At 45.5% G+C, this 26,146-nt stretch overlaps 2 long non-coding RNA genes across 2 annotated transcripts in view; one reads left to right on the top strand and one right to left on the bottom strand.

Moving 5' to 3' along the window:
- LOC137538353 (uncharacterized) overlaps positions 1–5,969 on the bottom strand; it is a 60,683-nt gene extending 54,714 nt beyond the window's left edge. The window contains exons 1-2 of the long non-coding RNA XR_011024758.1: positions 5,890–5,969; positions 2,193–2,301 (exon numbers count right to left, since the gene is read on the bottom strand). This is a non-coding gene — a long non-coding RNA (uncharacterized lncRNA). The remainder of the gene's footprint in view (positions 1–2,192; positions 2,302–5,889) is intronic.
- Positions 5,970–6,047: 78 nt separating this feature from the next.
- Positions 6,048–23,583, top strand: LOC137538354 (uncharacterized). The gene is made up of 3 exons (XR_011024759.1): positions 6,048–6,095; positions 10,022–10,146; positions 23,388–23,583. It is a non-coding gene; the product is annotated as an uncharacterized lncRNA (long non-coding RNA).
- Positions 23,584–26,146: the final 2,563 nt, after the last annotated feature.

Genomic DNA, 26,146 nt, shown 5'->3' with positions numbered 1-26,146 from the left:
TTTCGTTTAAAAATAATGTTAAAAAAAAAGTACTGTTTTTCGTTTAAAAGTAATGTTTGAAAAAAAATATTGTACTGTTTTTCGTTTAAAAATAAAATTTAAAAATGTATAAATCATTAAATAATGTGTAATCATGAGAAACAGTAATAAAACATTAAGTGTCCGGGCGCCGCTTTTAAAACGTTATTTTTCTCCGGCGCCCGGACACTTTTTTCCTATCGGGCGCCCATTAAACGATATTTATTATAGGAGTGAATGGCGGCGCCCGATTTGTCCACTAGCCTCAGGCGCCCGAATTTACTGTTTCCCATCTGCACAGTGTCGGCCCTGCACTGTCACCTGAGGAATCAAGCCTGTATGAGGCTTTACTTAATTGCTTAAGGGAACAAGAGGAACCACAGAGGCTACCCATGCTGATTGCATCCTTTTGCTGGATTACCTGAACCATTGGACAGCCTTGAAGGAAATACAAATTTGTGGGTAAAGGCCCACACACATGCCTGACTTAAGTTGGCTGAGGCGGCCGGTAACGACTGCCTCAGCCAGGCGACCCGCAAGCGACCTGCTGTTCACCCCCAGTGACGCCAATCCCCCGCCGATCCCATTGTTTCCAACGTTCCCTCATGCGCCGCTTGACGTCCCTACATCGCACATCCCCCCCCCCCCCCCCCGCATAGCAACACAGTGCGTCATAAGCTACACAGCCTAACTCAGCGCTGTCACCCAAGGGGATCAGGTCCTGATCCCCATCCCCGACAATTGTCATCCATCAAAGGTGTATACGCACCTTACAACATTTCACACAAACTGTGTTTCAGCCATAGATTTAGCTGTCCAGCTGGAGTTAAATTTTATTGGTGCTTAAAGAGACACTGAAGCGAAAAAATTATATATAATATTATGATTTGTATGTGTAGTACAGATAAGAAATAAAACATTAAGATCAGATACATCAGTCTAATTGTTTCCAGTACAGGAAGAGTTAAGAAACTCCAGTTGTTATCTCTATACAAAAAAGCCATTAATCTCTACGACTTTCAAAGTCGTGGAGAGGGCTGTTTTCTGACTTTTATTATCTCAACTGTTAGGCCTGGTGCACACCAAAAACCGCTAGCAGATCCGCAAAGTTTTGTGAAGCGTTTTTGGTGTAGTAGATTTCATGTATTGTTACAGTAAAGCTGTTACTGAACAGCTACTGTAACAAAAAACGCCTGGCAAACCGCTCTGAAGTGCCGTTTTTCAGAGCGGTTTGCGTTTTTTCCTATACTTAACATTGAGGCAGAAACGCATCCGCAATCCAAAATCTGCAGCAGCCCGGGAGTATGAGTTTCTGCTAAACGCCTCCCGCTCTGGTGTGCACCAGCCCATTGAAATACATTACCCTAGCAGATCCGCACCCGCACGCGAATCGCAAATCGCAGCAGAACCGCTCTGGTGTGCACTAGGCCTGAGTTAACTATTTACTTTCTCTCTGCCAGAGGAGAGGTCATTAGTTCACAGACTGCTCTGAAAGAATCATTTTGAATGCTGAGTGTTGTGTAATCTGCACATATTAGAGAATGATGCAATGTTAGAAAAAACACTATATACCTGAAAATAAAAATATGAGAATATTTTCTTTGCTGCTAATCTTCTAGTAATTATTCATAGTACACAACCAATTCATTATATCATATTTTTTTTTTCGCTTAAGTGTCTCTTTAAAGGTAACCTTAAGCCGGGAAAAAAATGAGTTTTACTCACCTGGGGCTTCCAATAGCCCCCTGCAGCTGTCCGGTGCCCTCGCCGTGTCCCTCCAATCCTCCTGTTCCGGCCGGCGGCCACTTCCGCTTTCGCCGTCAGGACCCGTCAGGCTGGGAACGCGAGTGACAGGAGGATCGGAGGGACACGGCGAGGGCACCGGACAGCTGCAGGGGGCTATTGGAAGCTCCAGGTGAGTAAAACTCATTTTTTTTGGGGGGCTTAAGGTTCACTTTAAGCATGTTTTATATTCCGTTGTTGTTGCAGAGATTTGACACAAGTAGGAGGCTTATGCATAAATCTGATTTACACATCCCACACTGGCAGGTAACTCCATCAAGAAGATAGAAGAAACCGGATCATCAAGTTTTAAGCACTTTATAAGCGCTCTGTCAGTGCAGATTAGATGATATCAATGCGTGCCGCTTAGTTTGTTTGAAGTTTAACAATACCTATAGTCTTTGATGCTCTCCAACATCCTTAATGCACAAGTAATCCTCCGCTAACCTGCTGACCCCCTCCGTTCCTTCATGTACCATAATGTCTTCTAAAATATAATCACTGATGGGATGAAACAAATGAAATGTGATTTAACATCAGTTAAAAGTCCAAATAGCGAAAGTTAACATTTAAATTCTCCTTTTATCTACTGCCTTTTCATTTATTGAGAGGTATTTAAGGAAGAGAAAACTGCTGAATCGATTTATACTTTGGCATAAAAATAGCCAAGGTTTACTGTATGTGGACTTTAAAGAGAAACCGTGACCAACAATTGAACTTCATCCCAATCAGTACCTGATACCCCCTTTTACATGAGAAATCTATTCCTTTTCTCAAACGGATCATCAGGGCGGATCAGTGAATAATGGCGCACAGTGCCTATGCATACAAATGGCGCCGCATTAAAAAGATCCGATTATCGCTATTTATCGTTAGTACTGCATAATAATGGCGCACAGGGAAAAAAGAAGAAAAACGGCACACAGTAACGTTATTTATCAATAGTGCCGCTCATATGCCAAACAGCAGACGTTATTGTGCACAGTAACGTTATTTATCAATAGCGCCGTTCATATGCCAAACAGCAGACGTTATTGTGCACAGTAACGTTATTTATCAATAGCGCCGTTCATATGCCAAACAGCAGACGTTATTGTGCACAGTAACGTTATTTATCAATAGTGCCGTTCATATGTCAAACAGCAGACGTTATTGTGTACAGTAACGTAATTTATCAATAGCGCCCTACATAAGCCAAATTGCAGAAGTTATTTAACTGCAAAACAGTGAATGGATTTAATGTAACACTGTCAAGGTTAGGGTTAGGCACCACCAGGGGAGATTTAGGGTTAGGCACCACTAGAAAGGTCTTAGGGTTAGGCACCAGCAGGGGGGTGCTTAGGGTTAGGTACCACCAGGGGGGTGGTTAGGGTTAGGAACCACCAGGGGGGTGGTTAGGGTTAGGCACCACCGGGGGGGTGGTTAGGGTAAGGCACCACCAGGGAGGTCGTTAGGGTCAGGCACCACCAGGGGGGTGGTTAGGGTTAGACACCACCGGGGTGGTTAGGGTTAGGCACCACCAGGGGGGTGGTTAGGGTTAGGCACCACCAGGGGGGTAGTTAGGGTTAGGCACCACCAGGGGGTGGTTAGGGTTAGGCACCACCAGGGGGGTCTTAGGGTTAGGGATAGGTACAGAGAGGGTTCGGTGTGTTAACGCTAAATAACAATAAGGCTTTAATGTTAAATAGTGATAAGGCTTTAACGTTAAATAGCGATAAGCGTCAAACGGATTAGCAGCAACACCGTGCGCCATTATTCGCAGGCGCCATTTTCAGATGGACCCCAACAACAGTATGGCTGATTTAGTGGTGAAACCCTTCCCACAAATGATGTCAGCGCCTCACAGCCTTGAGGTACTAACATTACACTGTGGGAGCCTTGTTGCATTGTGGGAAATAACAGCTGTTTACAACTGCCAAAAAAGCAATCACCATCTCTTTCCAGTGACATCACCTGCCAGCAGTAAAAATGTCACCATGTGATAAATGTCAGAATGTAAATCAGGGAGATGAAAGATTTTACAATGGGCAAACATTGACTAAATCATTTATACATACCCTAATTATTGTAAAAACTAAGCACTTTTTTATTACATTATTTTCACTCCTCTTTAAAGACCATGCACAAATGCCTTAGGTGCATTTCATTATTTCATATATCTAGGCAAACATGAAATCTTTCTCAGTTTTACTTTCTCTCGCTGTCCTCCGAAGTCTGTACTCGGGCAACCATCGGCCCCAGCGGTTCCAGCATCTGCTTCTTCATCTCGCTGTCTGCAGACACAAGCCTATCTTTGTATAAGAGTTATATGAAACCAGGACACATGCCGCTGTCCAGCTTAGTCATGACTGACTGGTCCTTAGGAAGGTATCTCTGGAATATTTTTGTTCCACTACCTAGCTAGCAACAGCTGCCTTTGTTCACCAAGGTGTGTATTTTTCTAAAGGGGCTCATGGTATTGCAATGATGTAGAAAAAGATGCCGGTGCAAGAAGAGGGCAGAGTGTGTAACCGGTATTGAACCACAGTACCTGTGCTCACGGTGAAGGAGACTGTCCAATGCTAGCAAGAGAGAAGCTCAATATACCAACTCAGGTTTCAAGCTTTATTTGATCCGAATTACAAACACATAGCAGACAACAGATCAGGCCTGGATTTACATCCCTGGAGCCTATAGGCATAGATGTCCTGGCACCCTAGACTTCGCCCTCCATGAACCTACAAACACTCACCGAACCACACCGCAAATGTGCTGGCTGTCCCAGCTGTCACATCTCCCCTAGTCTCTTTGCCCATCATAGGTAGCTACAGGTGCCAGGTAGCCAGAGCTATCCTCAGTATTAAGTAGCTAGGTGCTCCCATGTATTAGGTAGCTAGAGGTGCCCCCAACTGAAGGGTAATCTGGTCAGTGGAACGCCAAGAGCCGGGTGAGTAACCTCTTATTTACACTCCGCTCAGGTCTCTGCATAGGTAGGGTGGGAGGGATGCACTTGGGTAGGGGAATGAGCTGCCTTTCCGTCATCAGGCACCCATAGGCATTTGCCTACAGTGCCTTATGGGAAATCCAGTCCTGCAACACATACATGCAGTGGGGCAAATCTAGCGGCCTGACAGCCGTTTCGCACAGTGGCCTAGCTAAGGAGCTTTGGACCACGGTGCAAGCTTTACATTGCCCCCCCCCCCCCCAAGCATTCTATATTTAACTATTCATATGATGAAACGCAACCTGCTAAGGATATCCACAGCATGAGAAGTGTAAGCAGAGGAGGGGAACAGTTTGTTAATGATTACCACTATTCAAAGCATCTATAGAAGTGATGGTTACCAGCAAGGTACCATTGAATAGCTAATACTGTGGTTGAGGGTGTTCCCCTAGAGGGCACTAGTGCAGTTGCAATCTATGCATCCCCTATTGCTATGCCACTGGTTTTGCTGTCATGTACTGCTTCCTAGTAGACCAAAGTGAAAGTGTGAGTTATCAGTTGTATGAGACCAGTACACATGCCACTGGTCCTTAGGAAGGTATCCCTGGTGTATTTATATGCTCCTACTTAGCTAGCAAATGGCTGCCTTTAATCTCTAAGGAGTATATTTTTCTAAGGGGGCTCTAGGATTGTATGTACTGATATAACTTCTTCATATAATAAATACATGTTAGCGTGCACTTTATAATGAGAGGAATATGTGGAGGGGTTTTAAGCTAAAGTCCAAGAAAACAGGTTGTCTTTTTGGAGTGATGAGAAGTTAGGGTTTTCATTGCTATCCTGTACCCAAACAATATATCTCCACTTCCTAGAAGTTTGCCTGGAAGATGACAAATCTCTACAAAAGTGCAAAAAACAAAAACAGATCAGGGCAGCTGCTAGGCTAAATAGCTCTCAAGGCATGTGTGTTACCCCCCCCCCTTTTCCCCCACAAACTCAGAAACACTGCTGCAGTGTGGTAGCCAGAAGTGTCCAGAGGATTAGGTAGCCCCTAGTATAGATAGCCAGGTGTGACCACTAGTATAGGTATGGAGCCCCCAGTATTAGATAGCCAGGACCCTAATCATGCAGAGTGCGCAGCGGAGTGGAGGGGTGAAGTGACTTACTGTATTTCTCCAGGATCCCATGATCCAACAACAGGCTTATGGGATACATCTTCCCTCTAGGCATCCTGATCTCCATGTCTGCAACGACATCTGTCATCACATGAGTGTCGGTGGGTCACATGATGACAGATGTAGCTGTAGCCATGGAGACCGAGATGCCTAGCAGGAAGATTAATCGCAAGCATCCAAAGCTGGATCTTGGAGAGGTAAGTCACTTCACCCGCTGCACTCTGCAATGGCCAGCTTCTGCCCCCTCCACCGCTTTACCACTGGGGGTAACCTGTCTCGTCTGACCCTGAAAACGGACCTACAACAGATGATTATTATTTACTGATTTTTGTGGAGTGGTGAAATTGCTCCATGTTATTAGTACTGTCTGTGGGACACTTGAGATGGAGTGAGGCAACAAGCAATGAGGTGGCCATGATGGTGGCAATGATCAGGCCAGTCATTGATTGTACTGGGCTCCCTATGCTCCAGAGCCTGTAACTGTTGCATGGCCTGCCATTGTGATAGCTATCTTCTTGAGCACATGACAGGCTCTCAGAACTGAGTTGCCTGTGTCTATGGGAGGAGGTAGGTCTGAAAAGTTTCATTTTTGGCAAAGTGTAAATATTGGAACCTTGTAACCAATCTGACTAATAAAAGAATAATCACAACCCTGCAGAGATCATCAAAATATGCTATTAGCCAAGGAATCCTTCAGGCCAGAATTGTAAACTTGTATGCCTGGCTGAGCCAAGTGTGCACATTTACCTTAGCAGAGAGTGGAAGAAAAGGAGGCACTGCTATTGACTTATTGGGGAGGAGACATAACTATCAGAATACGTTTCTTAAAGTGGAATGAAACTGAGAATTTCTTCTTTGCTCTAAAAGATTATTTACAGCATATAATATACTAACACATTTTTTTTTCTAAAACAGCATTCAAAGGGTTAAATCACAGAACTGACTTTTTCTCCTGCAGGGGCAGCCGCATCCGAACTGGTGATAACCTTATCTTGTGTATACATCCTTCACTTGATGCAATTAAGTAAACATTCTCTGACTGTGCAGAAATTTCTGCTAATGAGTCCTGAACTGAAACACTGCTCAGAAATCATTACTGGGTGCATTTACAATAGAAATACAACAGTTATGAATAAAATTCACCAGCAGCTTTCAAAGTAAATAAACTAAACTTTGGGAACTTATAATTTCTAAATGAATAATAATACTTGTGCACAAAAGCAAATATGATATTTGCATGGGTTATAAAAAGTAGGAAAACACATTTTTATTGAATAATTTGTCAGAGTTTAAAACCGCTTTAATATCCTGTTTTGTCCATTTCTCATGGGAGTCTATGACCTGCATTCAGGTACGGTGAATGTCATCTTGTATCTATAGTTACCTTCAAATATGCCAAATGTGCTTCTCCAAGGCAAAAAGTTTCAGACCATCCGGTAATTTATGTACAGTCCCTAAACAAACAAAAAAAAATTCTCTTAAGGCCCAAAGACTGTAAAGTGAAATGTGATTGAATGCAAACGAGACGATCACATTACACTTGCTGCTTCCTGATTCTTTACATCACGCAATGAAGTGCAATTAATAACGCAGAAAGGAAGTCTCAGGGATTCCCAGTCTACGTCAGAACACAGGAGATCATCAAGAGAGTGTGTCATCAGCTGCGGAATTCCCAACCCACCTGGTGGGCTGTGAAGCTTGGTATTATGAGGTCCCTAGAATGCCAGTAGCAGACCAAAGTTAAAAATAGACACAGTTGTATTGTTCGATCAGCAATATTGGTAAGAAACGGCTGTTAGCCTTCACGTCACCATCTTGCAGCTAACAAGAAAAAAATGAGCTCTGTTGTGTATGAAGAGGTGCTTATCGGAAACAGTAAATTCGGGCGCCTGAGGCTAGTGGACAAATCGGGCGCCGCCATTCACTCCTATAATAAATATCGTTTAATGGGCGCCCGATAGGAAAAAAGGGCGCCGGAGAAAAATAACGTTTTAAAAGCGGCGCCCGGAGACTTAATGTTTTATTACTGCTTCTCATGATTACACATTATTTAATGATTTATACATTTTTAAATATTATTTTTAAACGAAAAACAGTACAATATTTTTTTTAAAACATTATTTTTAAACGAAAAACAGTACATTTTTTTTTTAATTTTTTTTTTTTTTTAGGCACCAACAGGGGGTCTTAGGTTTAGGCACCAACAGGGGGGTCTTAGGTTTAGGCACCAACAGGGGGGTCTTAGGTTTAGGCACCAACAGGGGGGTCTTAGGTTTAGGCACTAACAGGGGGGTCTAGGGGTTAGGGGTAGGTACAGGGAGGGTTACTTAGGCACCAACAGGGGGGGTCTTAGGTTTAGGCATCAACAGGGGGGTCTAGGGGTTAGGGGTAGGTACAGGGAGGGTTACTTAGTATTTTTTTTTTTTAAACGTTATTATACGTTTCACTATTTAAACGAAAGATTAACGTTTTTACAATTGCCGATTTAATGCACAATATTTAATGATTTATAACTTTAAAAACATTAATTTTAAACGAAATACAGTACAATACATTTTTAAACGTTATCCATGCTTATCGTTAAAAACCCGGCGCCCTTTTTTCCCAGCGCCCCTTTTTAACGTACGCCACAAAACCTTCTTGTAAATTTACTCAAAATTAAGCAATACGATGTTTGGGTGTACAGTAAAACCTTGGATTGCAAGTAACTTGGTTTAAGAACGCTTTGCAAGACAAGCAAACATTTTTACCACATCATCACAATGGAGTCGATTGTTCTGCTCCCTTTGATGCTGCAGGATTGCACTTAAAGAGGAACTGTAACCAAGGATTGAACTTCTTCCCAATCAGCAGCTGATATCCACTTTCTCATGAGAAATCTTTACCTTTTCTCAAGTAGATCATCAAGGGGGTCTGTATGGCTAATATTGTGGTGAAACCCCTCCCACAGTGTGATGTCAACACTTGCTTACATAGCAACCCGGGTAACTTTAAGGGCCTGTTTCCACTACACGCGGTGCGCATCGCACCGTGGCCGAACTAAAACCAATCCATGGCAATGGAACAGTTTCCATTGCGTGCTCGTTATGCTGAGCGGTGCGGAGCGATCTAAGACTCTGCAGCATGCTGCAGATTCTTGCACGGCCGCATCCGTCCGCATCCACGTCCTGTCTCCTCCAGTCACTTCCGCATCGGGATAGACTAGATAGCCGCACTCGCATCACTTCGAAAGTAGAAACGGGCCCTAACTGCGGGCGGTCCTGTGAAGTATCCTTACTGCGATACTTCACTAGCAGATGCTACTATGTTAATTTACAGTTACAACTATGTAAATTAACATAATAGTGGCCATGAGGAAGTATTGCGGCCGTGATCCTTCACAGGACCGCCTGCAGTTACAGTTACGCGTGTTTCTATGCAAGCAATGCGTGTAACTCAGGGAAGGCACAGTCCTTACATAACAGCAAGCAGGGATGAGCTCACAAGTCACTACGAGTAGAAAGCTACTCGAATTCGTAATTCTAATGAGGCGTAATTGTTTCAGGTGTGCGGCTGGGAGAGAGAGGGTCAATTACCCAGCTGCCCGGCGCTTCTATGCATATCACACAGCCTCTCGCGCGTACAATGGGATGCGTTCCATGACTCAGTACCGCGCACTTCCACCCTTCAGCCGAAGGAGGAAGTGCGCGTTACTGAGTCGTGGAACGCGTCCCATTGGACACGTGCAAGGCTGTGTGATACGCATAGAATCAGCAGGCAGCTGGGTAATTAACCCTCTCTCTCCCAGCCGCACACCTGAAGCAATTACGTCTCATTAGAATTCCGAATTCGAGTAGCTAGCTACTCGTAATGACTAGTGAGCTCAACCCTGACAGCGAGTGCTGCTATGTAAGGCAGGAAAAGCGGGCGAACATTTACATTCAGCTGGATGAATCCGGCCCTATATTAGCTTTTATTCAGGAAAAGTATAGAGTGAGCCTTCAGGGGATCGCCTTTTTCCTTAATAAAAGTGTGGTGTTACAATTAATGATAAGAACACACCGAGTCAGTCCCAGAGTTATAATGACACCTGACATATGTTTAAAGCCTTGTAAGTGAATGAATATATTTCATCCAACTTCAGATGCCTGGAGATGAAAGGCGCGCATTATTTCCTGTCTGAAGCCCAAGAAAACACCAGAGAACATCAATAGCGAGACTGTGAGCTGGCTGGAGCGGAGAAACTATCAGAGAAAAGAAAATGTTTACGTAAGAAAATTTCAGGATATAGGCATGGCACTCAGTGGTGCACTTTTCAACTATTCAAACAGTGAAAGCAAACAGCTGAATATAGTGTACTATTTGTCAACGCTTTTTAAATTCTCAATAGCTCAACTCCATTTTATCCGCAGTTTGTAAAATGTCTTGCCTCTCAAAGGATGTATCATACTGCCTGGCCAGTCCTGTGATTCTAATTGCCCTGCCAAACAGTACAGCCAGCTCAGTGACCATACTTTTTCCCACTCTAATTAGGCAATGTGTTTGGATCACTAGACTTAGGGCCGCGCTACCATAAAGGCAAAGGGGACAAGTTCCCCAGGGCCTCTGCATCCATAGAGGCCTCCAAGTGTCCACCACTACCGCACTTTATGTGGACGCCGGCCAGAGGCATCAAACCCTTCCCCCCACCCCCTGGACCGGAGGCATTACGGAGTCAGTGGGGATAGGTACACACTCTCCTCCTGCAAGTTGTAGGAGTTGCAGGTCCGTCTGTCTCCCCTGAAGTGTTGCTCCGGAAGAGGTGAGTTAGTGCTGCTTCTCCCTGCTGCTCTTTATAACTCTGGGGGTTGGCAGTAGGTCATTAGGGGATGCATCTGGCCAGTATACTAGAGGGTAGGAAGCACACATCTGGCTACTATGCTGGGGGGTGAAAGAGGGGGGGCATATTGAACTATACTCACAGGTATACACCAGGTCGCCCCCTCCGATCCTCCAACAACCTTCGCCTTACCACCCCACGCATCTCCCACTCCCATGCCCGCCTGCAGGATTTCTCAAGAGCACCCTCTGGAACGCCCTTTCACCACCCATCAGACTTGCTCCCTCTTTCAACACACTCAAGCAAGCCCTCAAAACCCATCACTGTATGATGGCCTACCCACCTCCTACCACACAGTAACTCTCTACTGAATATTTTACAGCCCCACCTAGTGTTTCCACCCTAACCCTTTATGGCCCATACTCACGGGCAGCAAATGTTGCCTGTCGCCAGCACACGTGAGCGTGTGGGCGACAGGCCGGCGACAGCTCCTCGCCAGGTCCCTCCGCGTACACACACGGAAGAGGGACCAGCGGCATGACGGAAGCTGTCGCCGACGTTCCTCCTCCCCCCGCCGGAAGCTCGCCGGAAGCTCTGTGTACCTCAATGGAGGTTGCTGTCGCTAGTCCGCGTACTCACGCGGACTAGCGACAGCTGCGGCGGAGTTGCGGCGGCGACTGTCGCCAGGCGATTGAACTTTTCAATCGCCTGGCGACATCAGCGACGGGCGACAGTTCGGGGTGCGCGCGGCCCATACTCACGGGCGACCTGTCACCGCAATACGCGCGCGCCGCGTGTTGAGGCGACAAAAGTCCCTCGTGAGTATGGGCTATTAGTTCTGGCAGGGTCCTCCATTCCCTAGTGTAATCTACAGGATTATGTGCTCCTGTCCTATGACAGCCTGTACTTGTATTACTGGGCCTACCTAACCAGCCCATATCGCATTATCATGTATTTTGTACAATTTGCATGTATAACTTTGCTCTATGTTGTATAACCTTGTTACGTCTGTCATCCTTCTATCATTGTATATATTTATTGTCCAGCACTGTGTAATATGTTGGCGCTTTATAAATACAATAAATAATAATAATAATATACTGTAGGAGGGGGAGCACATCAGGGTACTATCCTGGGGGAAAGGAAGGGGGGGGGGGAGAACATCTGCCTATTAAACTTGGAGGGGGGGTCATTAAGTGGCACAACTGAGTACTATACTGGGGTGGAGGGAAGGTAGGTGTCAGGGAGGGAAACAGTAAATTCGGGCGCCTGAGGCTAGTGGACAAATCGGGCGCCGCCATTCACTCCTATAATAAATATCGTTTAATGGGCGCCCGATAGGAAAAAAGGGCGCCGGAGAAAATTAACGTTTTAAAAGCGGCGCCCGGAGACTTAATGTTTTATTACTGTTTCTCATGATTACACATTATTTAATGATTTATACATTTTTAAATTTTATTTTTAAACGAAAAACAGTACAATATTTTTTCCAAACATTATTTTTAAACGAAAAACAGTACATTTTTTTTTTAAAACATTATTTTTAAACGAAAAAACCAACAGGGGGGTCTTAAGTTTAGGCACCAACAGGGGGGTCTTAGGTTTAGGCACCAACAGGGGGTCTTAGGTTTAGGCACCAAAAGGGGGGTCTTAGGTTTAGGCACCAACAGGGGGGTCTTAGGTTTAGGCACCAACAGGGGGTCTTAGGTTTAGGCACCAACAGGGGGGTCTTAGGTTTAGGCACCAACAGGGGGGTCTAGGGGTTAGGGGTAGGTACAGGGAGGGTTACTTAGTAAATTTTTTTTTTAAACGTTATTATACGGTTCACTATTTAAACGAAAGATTAACGTTTTTACAATTGCCGATTTAATGCACATTATTTAATGATTTATAACTTTAAAAACCATTAATTTTAAACGAAAAACAGTACAATATTTTTTTAAACGTTATCCATGCTTATCGTTAAAAACCCGGCGCCCTTTTTTCCCAGTGCCCCTTTTTAACGTACGCGTCAGGGAGGCCCTCAGGTTACTTTTGCCCTCTGGCCCAATTGTAGCTAGAACCGGCCCTGACTAGGCCAACTCAAACGTGCTGATTGGCTAGTGAAGCAGGATCACCACATGCATCAGTTCATCAAGGCTATCACTTACATTTTTTCCCTACCAGCAAGCACCATGTGTTTCATTGACAGGAGAAGTGGTGTAGCTTTAGAGCCATGGACCCCAGTGATTTTACCGTGGGCCCCCCATCAGTGGTGAATGTATAATAATCATATGATAGAGGTCACCAAAACTACATTTCCAATGACAGTCACGGTGTGAGAGTGGTATAAGCAGAATAAAATGAATGGTTTGTTAATGATTACCACTACTCATGGCACATACAAAAGTGATCATCAGTATAGAACCTATATTGCTAATGTAGTGCCTGGAGGAGGGCCCCATGTGGGCCCCTTCATGCACTTGCGCCCTGTTGCAGTTGCATCCCCTGCATCCCCTATTGCTATGTCACACTGGGTATGAATAGAGCTCCAAGCATCTTGCAGGAGAGATAAACAGATAAACCGAGAGCCCGATATAGTGTAGTAAGTATTGGACAAGGAGGAACAAATAACAAGTAAGTATTATATTTACAAACATGGGTTACCGCTCAGGCAACCACTGTATAAGCAGGTGGGGAGATTAAACCTGTCCCCACTCAGGATTAAGATGTCGCTCTCTGTGAAAGAAGAAAGGAGGGTGTATCACCCTTCCACCAAGGGTGGAAAACTGGATATATCGATGTACAGAGGCGCCAACAGGATAAAACGTACTAAAAAGTTTAAAATATTCAGGTGGTGGTGGTGGACCAGCCACCTGAATAGTTATAATAATTTATTCACATACTCCGAGACAAACTGTGACGCGTTTCAGGGGCAAAATCCCACTTTTTCAGGCATCAAACAACAGGAGTATCACACAGCTCTAGGCCCAGATTAAGCTTGGCAGAGGTGCCAAGCTTAATCTGGACCAAGAGCTGTGTGATACTCCTGTTGTTTAATGCCTGAAGAAGCAGGATTTTGCCTGTGAAACGCGTCGCAGTTTGTCTCGGAGTATGTGAATAAATTATTTTTGACTTCAATCGACAGCATCGAGTCTGTTTTAGGTCGGCTGGTCCACCACCACCACCTGCATATTTTAAACTTTTTAGTACGTTTTATCCTGTTGGCGCCTCTGTACATCGATATATCCAAGCATCTTACTGAAAAATAGCCCCAGGTTTTTGTTGCACCAATATGTTAAAGGGATGTTATGGCAGTTACCAAAATTGTCAAATGTTGCATTATGATGTGTGTGGCACTTGCATGCTGCTGTTCTGCCCTGTCTGACATCTAAGGCAGAGCTCTAGGTGCAGAAACCTCATCCTACCCCCACCAGTTTGTGGTGTAAAGCACTGCACCACTGGACTGTAAAGCCAGTGGCGTAGCAATAGGGGGTGCAGAGGAAGCAACCGCATCTGGGCCCTTGGGCCATAGGGGCCCCAAGGGGGCCTCCCCTAACCACATTACTAGCTCTTTATTGGTCCTGTGCTGATAATATTCACTGTGCTGGTAATAATCATTTATATAGATGCGTTGAATAGCAGTAATCAATAACAAACTGTTCCCCAGTCCCTTTTTGCACCTCTGACACTGTGGTTGTCCTTGATTGGTTTTGGTACACTGTATAAGTTGTTATGTATACATGGGCGTAGGGCCCGAGGTCGCAGCGGTCGCACCCGCGACGGGGCCCGGCTCCTGCAGCCTGAGGGGAGGGGCCCGGGGCCCCCGCATGTGTGTGTGTATACTGTCAGCGGCAGGGCACTTAATTAACCTGGCCGGCTCTGGTGGGCTTGGCTCCCAGACAGATACAGCGCGTGCAGTGCAGACACATCCACGCACTGTCTTTCTGCCTGGTCTTTAGAGCAATTACCTCCCCCTCCCTCGCTCTCTTCAGACAGCAGCGGCCACTTCAGTGTGTGTGACAGCTATACGACGTCACACACACACACAACAAAGTCACGCTGTCTGGGCTGGCTCTGATCTCTGAGCTGCTGTTGCAGCTGCTGTCACTCACTCCATGCTGACCTTCCGGACCGCCCCCTCCACGCTCCAGTTGGCCCTTCACTGATCTCTGGCTGGCCTGGCTCCTCCCATATCCCTCGAGTGAGCTTAGCTGCAGATTCAGCCAGAGTCAGTGTGGAAAAGTCGTGTTTGTCGCCTGCAATTCTGCTGGACTGCTGCCATAGACAGTCAGTGGGGAGGTCGAGGAGTCTGGAGCTTTGTAAGTCCGGGCTGCATTGCCTCTCCTACTGTGTTCCTGTCTCTCTCCCTAATCCCTATGGCTGTCCCCCCCCCCCTGTCTCTCCCTATGGCTGTTTCCCCCGCCCCCCTTGTCCCTGTCTATCCCTATGGCTGTCTCCCCCCCCCCCTGTGTCCCTGTCTCTCCCTATGGCTGTCTTCCCTCCCCCCTCCCCCCCCCCCCCCCCCGGTGTCCCTCCCTATCTCTCCCTATGGCTGTCTCCCCCACCTGGTGTCCCTTTCTCTCTCCCTGTGGCTGTCTCCCTACCTGTGTCCGTGTCTCTCCCTGTGGCTGTCTCTCTCCTTGTGTCCCTTTCTCTCTCCCTGTGGCTGTCTCCCTACCTGTGTCTCTCCCTGTGGCTGTCTCTCTCCTTGTGTCCTCGTCTCTCTCCCTGTGTCCCGGTCTCTCTCCCGGTTTCCCTGTCTCTCTCCCTGTGGCTGTCTCTCTCCCTGTGTCCCTTTCTCTCTCCTTGTGGCTGTCTCCCTACCTGTGTCCCTGTGTCTCTCCCTGTGGCTGTCTCTCTCCTTGTGTCCTCGTCTCTCTCCCTGTCTCTCTCCCTGGCTGTCTCTCTCCCAATGTCCCTATGTCTCTCCCTGTGGCTGTCTCTCTCCTTGTGTCCCTGTGTCCCGGTCTCTCTCCTGGTTTCCCGGTGTCTCTCCCTGTGGCTGTCTCTCTTCCTGAGTCCCAGTCTCTCTCTCTGTGGCTGTCTCTCTCTCCGTGTCCCTGTCTCTCTCCGTGTCCCTGTCTCTCTCCCTCTGTCCCTGTCTCTCTCCCTGTGGCTGTCTCTCTCCCTCTGTCCCTGTCTCTCCCTGTCCTCGTCTCTCTCCCTGTGTCCCTGTCTCTTTCCCTGTGTCTCTCCTGTGTCCCTGTCTCTCTCCCTGGCTATCTATACTGAGGCACCTACTCTTGGCTACCTATACTGAGGCACCTATTCCTGACTACCTATACTGGGGCACCTATTCTGGAACACCTATACCTGGCTACCTATACCTTAGTTACCTATACCTGGCTATTTAATGTAGGGGGGGGGGCCCAGGTCCAAATTCCGCATCGGGGCCCTGAGGTTTGTAGCTACGCCACTGTATGTATATAGCACTTGGGGGGCCCCGTGTAAAACTTGCACCAGGGCCCAAAGCTTCTTAGCTATGCCACTGAGTAGAGCAATAGAAACATGCTCTCTGGGGTGTTAAACCACGCTTGGCCTGGCAATCCAGTGGATGAGTTTGGGTTTGGTGGATGCAAGAACTGTACTTCCCTGACTGCATTGTGCTAAGTGTAAAGTTTGGAGGAGATGGCTTATGGTGTGGAATTGTTTCTCAGGAAGTGGGCTTGGGCCCTTAGTTACAACGAAATGAACTCTGAATGCTTCAGGATACCAAGACATTTTGGACAATGTATTGCTCGCAACTTTGGGGTAACAATTTGAGCATAGCTCCTTCATTTTCCAACATGACTGCGCACCAGTGCATGAAGCAATGTCCAGAAAGACATGTATGAGCGAGTTTGGGGTGGAGGAACTTGACTGGTCTGCACCGGATCAGTGAATAATGGCGCAAAGCGCCTATGCATAAAAATGGCGACGCATTAAAAAGATACGCTTATCGCTATTTATCGTTAGTACTGCATAATAATGGCGCACAGGGAAAAAAAGAAGAAAAATGGCACACACTAACGTTATTTATCAATAGTGGCACACACTAATGTTATTTATCAATAGTGCCCTACATGCCCAGCCAAACTGCAGACGTTATTTAACTGCAAAATGGTGAATGCATTTAATGCAACACTGTCACGGTTAGGGTTAGGCACCACTGGGGGGGTCTTAGGGTTAGGCACCACCAGGGGGGTCTTAGGATTAGGCACCACCAGGGGGGTCTTAGGGTTAGACACCACCAGGGGGGTCTTAGGGTTAGGCACCAGCAGAGGGGTGGTTAGGGTTAGGCACCACCAGGGGGGTGGTTAGGGTAAGGCACCACCAGAGGGGCGGTTAGGGTAAGGCACCACCAGGGGGGTGGTTAGGGTTAGGCACCACCAGGGGGGTGGTTAGGGTTAGGCACCACCAGGGGGGTCTTAGGGTTAGGCACCGCCAGGGGGGTCTTAGGGTTAGGCACCACCAGGGGGGTCTTAGGGTTAGGCACCAACCAGGGGGGTCTTAGGGTTAGGCACCACCAGGGGGGTCTTAGGGTTAGGCACCACCAGGGGGGGTCTTAGGTTTAGGCACCACCAGGGGGGGTTTAGGGGTTAGGGATAGGTACAGAGAGGGTTCTGTGTGTTAACACTAAATAACAATAAGGCTTTAACGTTAAATAACAATAAGGCTTTAACGTTAAATAGCGATAAGCGGCAAACGCATTAGCGGCAACACCGTGCGCCATTATTCGCAGGCGCCATTTTCAGATGGATCCGGTCTGCACAGAGCCCTGACCTCAACCTGACAGAACACATTTGTGATGAATTAGAGCTGAGTTTGTGAGCCAAGCCTTCTGGCCCAACATCAGTGCCTGACCTCACAAATGCTCTTCTGGAAGAATATCACAAATTCCCATAAACATATTCCTAAACCTTGTGGAAAGCCTTCTCAGAAATGAAGAAGCAGTTATACCTACAATGGATGGGACATCTCCATATTAAAAGCCTAAGGATTAAGGCCTGGTGCACACCAGAGGAGTTTTTCTGAGCGTTTTGAGTTTTTAAATCTGCTGCTAATGTTATCCTATGTGTCTGTGCACACTGGAGCAATGAGGTTTTGTAAAAAAACCCATAGCATTACATTGGGAAGAGCTTTTGAAACCTCTAAAAGCTCTTCCCAATGTAATGCTATGGGTTTTTTTACAAAACCTCATTGCTCCAGTGTGCACAGACACATAGGATAACATAAGCAGCAGATTTAAAAACTCAAAACGCTCAGAAAAACTCCTCTGGTGTGCCCCAGGCCTAAGAATGGGATGCCATTAAGGTTCAGGTGTATGTAAAAGCAGGCATCTAAGTACTTTTGGCAATATATTGTATGTGCATCAAGGGGTATTTGAGATGATAGAGGCTTCCCATGTCCTCCCTGAGATCACCACTAGACGCCAGTACTTTCTTGAAATTTGCGGCAGTGCTCCCAACCATGACTGTGGCCACACTGCACAGACACCAGTGCAGTAGCTTGGAGCAGCTCGGGTTGGGCAAAAAAAGTCAAGCCCGAACAGCTCTGTGCTACTGCGCAGTCATGAGGCATCCTGTGTCTGTGCAGCATGGACACGCTCATTCTTCAATAAGGCCCTTGTTATAGAGCTTTGAGGGATCCCATCGTTTGATCGGCGGAGGTAAGAGAAATGGGGGAAGCCACTGGATTACCCAGAGGCTGCCCTCTACTGAGTTAATTACACATTTAGGGTACTATTTTCCCTTCAGGTACACTTTAAGAACAATCAACTGCTCCCAGGCGCAATAGCAGTTGCTATGAATAAATCTCGCTTCAGAGCTCATAGATAGCAGGGGCACGTGTGCCCCTGCTAAACCGCCGCATACGCGCCGCTAAACGGGGGTCCCTTCACCCCCAAACCCCCCACTGCGACACTTGGTCGCAGGCTTGGTCGCTCCTGGAGGCAGGGCTAACGGCTGCAGCCCTGCCTCCATTCGCGTCTATCAGCCGCGCATCGCCGCCTCTCCCCCGCCCCTCAGTGAAGGAAGACTGAGAGGGGCGGGGGAGAGGCGGAGATAAGCGCTGACAGACGCGCGTGGGGCAGGGCTGCGGCGGTTAGCCCTGCCCCAACCAGGAAGCGCTCCCTCGCTGCACAGGGGGGATTTGGGGGTCAAGGGACCAGTAGAGCGGACCCGACTGAGATCGGGTATTTCCGTGTAGTTCTGAGCCGAAAGCAGCCACCGTGCCCCCGCTGGAGCCAGCAAAGGTAAATATTGAACTGACAGTCGGGTCTGTCGCCGGCTGTTCGGAGGGCTGCAGCGAGACCCCCGTGGGACAGAGGACGGCATGGGAAGCCTCATTAGGATCTGAAGGCTTCCCCCACCCGAGGTGAGTACCCCCCAGTGGATGTTTTTGAGGTTACTGAGGTTAATACTTTTTGGAAGAGGTGAGCTGCATCTTCATAGTGATTTCTCTACAGCAGATGTTTTCCTGTTTGCGGAGTGATGGATTTCTGTGGGGGGGGGGGGGGGGGTAGCATGCTCTACGCTGAAATGTACAGTACACCCTGCATAAGAATCGCTTCTCACCCAGCCAGCATAGCAAATTACATTTCCATTGCATGGTGCCCGGAAGAGAGATTTCTTCAGGACATTGCATCGCTTATTTTCTGATAAAAACTAGATTCTGGAAAGAGAAAATGGAAAAGTTGCCAACTGTAAGCTGCACATTCATAATATCCAATCCTTTTTTATGCCATCCAGGGAGAAAAACGGAAAGGCCAACAATTGCATTTTTCTATTTATTAAATGCAACTTCCACATTCTTCAATCTTTTTGCAAAGAAAATACTGAGTAGAATATGGAGGCTGACATGTATTTCCTTTTAAACAAAACCAATTTTTCTGGCAGTCCTGCTGATCCTCTGCCTCTAATACTAGACCCTGAACAAGCATGCAGATAAGATGTTTCAGGCAAACATATGACAAAATTAGCTGTATGCTTGTTTAAGGTGTGTGATTCAAACAGCATTGAAGCCAACAAGATCAGCAGGACTGCCAGCAACATAGTTTATGATTAAGTTATCAAAACACAATAAATATAGTGCAAATGTCATAAAAATAACCAAAACTGCATCACAGCCTCAAGGTTATCTTTGCTGGCCTGCAAAGATAACCGTGAGGCTATGCCATTTTTCGTTATTTTTCTGACATTTGCACTATATTTATATTGTGCAGCACTGTATGCACCTATGCACTTTGATTTCCCCTGACAAAGCTTCCATTTTCAGGGGGGTGAAACATGTTGGGTTGTGCTGGGGTGATGTGTTATTATTATTAGCAAATAGTTCATACTGGCTCAGAGGGCAGACTCTAGGTGGATACAAATTGATACAGCCACCTGTTTAGCCTGAAAAGTATAATTGCCTATCCCAGATCAGTCTAAGGTTGATTTAATATTTGTTAAGCTTTATTTGTTTATTTGTTAAGTTTTAATGTTCTATATACCATATATACTCGAGTATAAGCTGGAGTTTTTGGACCCAACAAAGTGGCCCAAAAGTGGGGGTCTTGGCTTATACTTGAGTCACAACCCCCAATATGCACAAATGTAAATACCCCCCCACCCACATAACCAAAAAGTGTGAAACAACTGAAAATATGTAATATTCTAGGTTCTTCAAAGTAGCCACCTTTTGCTTTGATTACTGCTTTGCACACTCTTTGCATTCTCTTGATGAGCTTCAAGAGGTAGTCACCTGAAATGGTTTTCACTTCACAGGTGTGCCCTGTCAGGTTTAATAAGTTGGATTTCTTGCCTTATAAATGGGTTTGGGACCATCAGTTGCGTTGTGGAGAAGTCAGGTGGATACACAGCTGATAGTCCTACTGAATAGACTGTTGGAATTTGTATTATGGCAAGAAAAAAGCAGCTAAGTAAAGAAAAACGAGTGGCATCATTACTTTACGAAATGAAGGTCAGTCAGTCCGAAAAATTGGGAAAACTTTGAAAGTGTTCCCAAGTACAGTCTCAAAAACCATCAAACGCTACAAAGAAACTGGCTCACATGCGGACCGCTCCAGGAAAGGAAGACCACGCGTCACCTCTGCTGCAGAGGATAAGTTCATCCGAGTCACCAGCCTCAGAAATCGCAGGTTAACAGCAGCTCAGATTAGAGACCAGGTCAATGCCACACAGAGTTCTAGCAGCAGACACATCCCTAAAACAACTGTTATTAGGAAACTGTGTGAATCAGGCCTTCATGGTAGAATATCTGCTAGGAAACCACTGCTAAGGACAGGCAACAAGCAGAAGAGATTTGTTTGGGCTAAAGAACACAAGGAATGGACATTAGACCAGTGGAAATCTGTGCTTTGGTCTGATGAGTCTAAATTTGAGATCTTTGGTTCCAACCACCGTGTCTTTGTGTGACGCAGAAAAGGCGAAGCATGCCTGGTTCCCACTGTGAAGCATGGAGGAGGAGGTGTGATGGTGTGGGGGTGCTTTGCTGGTTACACGGTTGGGGATGTATTCGAAATTGAAGGCATACTGAACCAGCATGGCTACCTGCAGCTGCATGCTATTCCATCCGGTTTGCGTTTAGTTGGACCATCATTTATTTTTCAACAGGACAATGACCCAAAACACACATCCAGGCTTTGTAAGGGCTATTTGACCTGGAAGGAGAGTGATGGGGCGCTGCGCCAGATGACCTGGCCTCCACAGTCACCAGACCTGAACCCAATCAAGATGGTTTGGGGTGAGCTGGACCGCAGAGTGAAGGCAAAAGGGCCAACAAGTGCTAAGCATCTCTGGGAACTCCTTCAAGACTGTTGGAAGACCATTTTAGGTGACTACCGCTTGAAGCTCATGAAGAGAATGCCAAGAGTGTGCAAAGCAGTAATCAAAGCAAAAGGTGGATACTTTGAAGAACCTAGAATATGACATATTTTCAGTTGTTTCACACTTTTTGGTTATGTACTATACTTCCACATGTGTTAATTCATAGTTTGGATGCCTTCAGTGTGAATCTACAATGTTCATAGTCATGAAAATAAAGAAAACTCTTTGAATGAGGTGTGTCCAAACTTTTGGTCTGTACTGTACATTCAAGAAAATAATTCAGGAAAATAAGGCCAATTCAACCCAACTTATCACAATATGAAGTCCATTCTTCCCAAATCAGATCAAACCTATCAATATTATCCAACGAAGCATAAAATAAATTATCAGAGAGCTTAATTGCATTCACCATATCTGTAGCCATAGATAATGTTAAATCAGTGTTTTCTACCTGGAGGCAATAGCCCAAAGAGCAGCTATGTACCTGTATAGTTTTTGAGGGCCTGGGAAACTCTGGCTTAGACATTAAAGGATACCCGAAGTGACATGATGAGATAGACATGTGTATGTACAGTGCCTAGCAGCGCATAAATAACTATGCTGTGTTACTTTTTTTCTTCCTCTGCCTGAAATAGTTAAATATCAGGTATGTAAGTGGCTGACTCAGTCCTGACTCAGACAGGAAGTGACTACAGTGTGACCCTCACTGATAAGAAATTCCAACTATAAAACACTTTCCTAGCAGAAAATGGCTTCTGATAGCAAGAGAGAGATAAAAAGGGGAATTTTTTATCAGTGAGGGTCACGCTATAGTCACTACCTGTCTGAGTCAGGACTGAGTCAGCCACTTATTGTACATACCATATATTTAACTCTATCAGGCAGAGAAAGAAAAAAAGGAACACAGCATAGGTATTTGTGTGCTAGGCACTGTACATACACATGTCTATCTCATCATGTCACATGTCACTTCGGGTAACCTTTAACAACAAAGCTTGTTTTTTATTCAGTAAGAATTGAAAAGAGAAAACTGAAGATGCAGGGTTTTGCCATTCCGCAAACTCGCCTACTCCAGGTTCCCATCTCCACCTCTTATGTCCTTTCAGCTTTTCCGTTCTGCCGCAGTGTCCTCTCATATATGCCGGTGCATCTTCACAGCAATGGCGCTGACCCAGAATTACTTCCGGCGTACTTTCGGGTCAGCGCTACTGCTGTGATGATGCCGACATTTATGAAACGATACTGCAGTGGAATGGAAGAGCTGACAGGACAGAAAAGGCTGCGATGGGAACTCAAAGTAGGTGAGTTGTACGGTGGCCTTTTTTTCTAAACAATGCAGTAAAATAAGGTTCTGTAGTACTTTCAGCGCCTTTTCAATGTTAATATTAAGCAGGGAGTGGTGTAGCAATAGGGGGTGCAGAGGTAGCGACCACACCGGGGCCCCTGGGCTAGAGGGGCCCACCAGGGGCCATCGTTTATCCATCTTATTAGCTTTTCATTGCATTGCACAGTGGTTTTCTTACTCTAAATATACCTCTCTGACACTACAGCTGTCCTTGGTAGGTTTTGGGGCTCCATATTAACAGAGTGCCTGGGGACCTATGAGAAAAACTTGCACGAGGGCCCCAAGCTCCTTAATTATGCCACTGTAAGCAGGATATTTAACTCCATTCTTTTATGCTGTAAGAGGGTCAACACTACAGGGTCTTTAGACCTGTCATGCCTCTTATAAAGGTCCTCTAGTTTTTTAGTCAGAGAAACAATCTTAACCATCCTGGCCTTATTAGCTGCTATGGCTTTAGAAATGAAAATGTCCCCTGTAATGGGTTTATGCGCCACCCATAATGATCCTGGAGAGATACCTGGCGAAGTACTTAAACAAAAATAGTCCTCTATTGCAGACGCTATTTTTGTCCGATCTACCTAAGAAGCAAGAAGGCTGTCATTTAAACACCATGACCTGTAGCAAGAAGGATTGCCAAAGGTATGGAACACGGTGGATACAGACTTGTGATCTGACCAGGAACAGACATCAACAGAAGAGTTGAAAACATAAGCAGATACATTTGGGGATAAATAGCTATATTTCCCACCAGGCGTAAGATTTCCTTGCACGTGAGTAAAGCTTACTATACTACTATACTCCCTAGAACCCACATTAAAGGCACACCAGATATCAACCAATTGCTTTATCAAGATCAATTTTTGCAATTTCCAAAGAAAACATCAGGCAAATGGGGATAAATGACTCCTGCCATAAGAGGCATTCGCGACAACATTAAGATCACTGACCAAAGTAATGTTGTGAGAATGATATTTTCCAAGGACGAAAGAGAGTTTCCTAGGAAATTCAGTAAGGGCTGTATTGGGAGTGTAACAATTAATTAAAGTGGTATGTTTGCCCAGGAGCACCACGCTCAGAAGCAGAAATCTACCCTCAGGGTTCTTCTAAAGATCCTGCAGTTCAAAAGACCACCTATTATGAATAAAAATAGAGACATCCTGGGCTTTTTTGGTAACTGTAGCATGATAGTACCAACTAAGGGACCTGTCAAAAAACATCTGATTTTCACCAATGAACAAAATGTGTTTCCTGTAAGAATCATAAAAAAAAAACAACTGGCTTTAGTGTAAGAAGGGAGGCAGGGCTTCTTGGCGCCCAAGGCACACCGCGTGGCGCCTGAGTTTGGTGCAGCTATAGCAGCAATGCTATAGTTTGCATCCCGCGTATGGGTACTTTGGGGATTCGCTGGTTGCCGGACCCCAAATTACTTCTCTCCGAGTTGCTACGACTCGAAGGTGGAATAATAATTAAAGCGGAATATAACCCTGCATTTCAACTTTGCTCTAAAACATTATTTACAACATATTATATGCAACCAGCATTTTTTTTTACTAGACCAGCATTGGAAGGGTTACACACAGAGCTTTAAAGTTCCGTGGAGAGAAATGCAGACGCATCCGAAGTTTAGATAGATACATTTAAGTAAACACAATGTAACAAGTGAGGAATGTGACTCTCTCTCTCTCTGTCCGGGAGCTCCTGCACAGTCAGAGTGTGAGTCACATTCCACACTTGTTACATTGTGTTTACTTAAATGTATCTATCTAAACTTCGGATGCGTCTGCATTTCTATCCACGGAACTTTAAAACTCTTCCAATGCTGGTCTAGTACAAAAAAATGCTGGTTGCATATAATATGCTGTAAATAATGTTTTAGAGCAAAGTTGAAATGCAGGGTTATATTCCGCTTTAATGCTGCCCGGAATTTTACCGGCAGTAGCGGAGCCATCATTCGCCCTGTGCCAAAGTGGCGGCAAACTGCCGCGTATGTATAAAAAGGCCCTGTTAGAGGGCTCATTCAGGCCCTGCACATTATGTGTAACAAATGTAACCATGATCAATACTATGCATAAAAAATTATTGACCTTTTTAGACAAACAACACCCCAAAGTACTGCATAGTAAGTTCAGTTCCCAGGAAAAAAAAAGAAAGAAAAATCAAAATTTTTACTATTAGTGTTACAGTGTAAACAAACGCAAATCTGAAAAATACACCTTTCTTTCCAAATAAAATGTCACCATACATTGTACTAGGGACATCATTTAAACGTTGTAATAACTGGAACAAATAGGAAATAAAATGTGTGGATTTTATCTACAGTAGCATCTTTTATTTTCAAACTATAATGGCCAAAAATAGAAATAATGAATGTTTTCCATCTTTTTCTTATAATTCCCCTTAAAGGGACTTCGAGCACCTGTCATGGGCATGCCTTTAAAACTTCGACTAGTACTGCAAAGTACTTAAAGATGCATAACTTTCATGCCTGAATCCCGGAGTTTTCTTATTCTTATTTGTTAACTGCCCTACAGTTAACAAAAACACTTCTCAGCGCCTTCAAAAAGGATATTCTGGCATATAAGACGACTGGGAGTATAAGACGACCCTCAACTTTTCTAGTTAAAATATACATTTTGAGATCGCCCGTCTGGCCCTCCCTTGTATACTATTACCTCTTTCTCTGCCTCTAAGATCTGGCACATACGTGCCTGACCCGATTCAATGCAGTCCTCAGGAGTGAGATCTGAGAAACAGAGAAGGAGGTACGGTAATAGGATACAAGGGCAGGCCAGACCGGTGAAAGAGGGGTGTTTTTCTGGGCACAGTGCCGTTTCCTTCTTTTATACCCCGGGAGTCCCGGATGCCTACAGCTTGCTCCACGCTTCACTCACACCTTCCCAGTGAGGTGCCCCCTCACCTTGTCATTAGGACCATGTTAAGTCACTTCTTTCCAGGAATCCTGGTGAGTGGATTTTCTTCTACTATACTTGTACAGCACTGCCCTTGCTGCTTTCATACGGTCGCCGCATACGGTGGGGATGCGTCCGCGGACATTTTGAGCCCCCCCCGTACGGAGTCACCGCAGATTCTCCAGGCAGAAGTTTCAGCACCCGCCCTATAAGACGACACCTGACTTTTGAGAAGATTTTCCTGGGTTAAAAAGTAGTCTTATACGCCAGAATATATATGTGTATATATGTGTATATGTGTATATATATGTGTATGTGTGCATGTATATGTATGTGTATATATGTGTATATATATATATATATATATGTATATGTATAGAGATAGAGAGATATATTTATATATAGT

The sequence above is a fragment of the Hyperolius riggenbachi genome, chromosome 11 (assembly GCF_040937935.1).
Source record: "Hyperolius riggenbachi isolate aHypRig1 chromosome 11, aHypRig1.pri, whole genome shotgun sequence".
Lineage (NCBI taxonomy): Eukaryota > Metazoa > Chordata > Amphibia > Anura > Hyperoliidae > Hyperolius > Hyperolius riggenbachi.
Note: the sequence above shows the minus strand (reverse complement) of the source record. Positions and strands in the feature narration are given on the sequence as shown.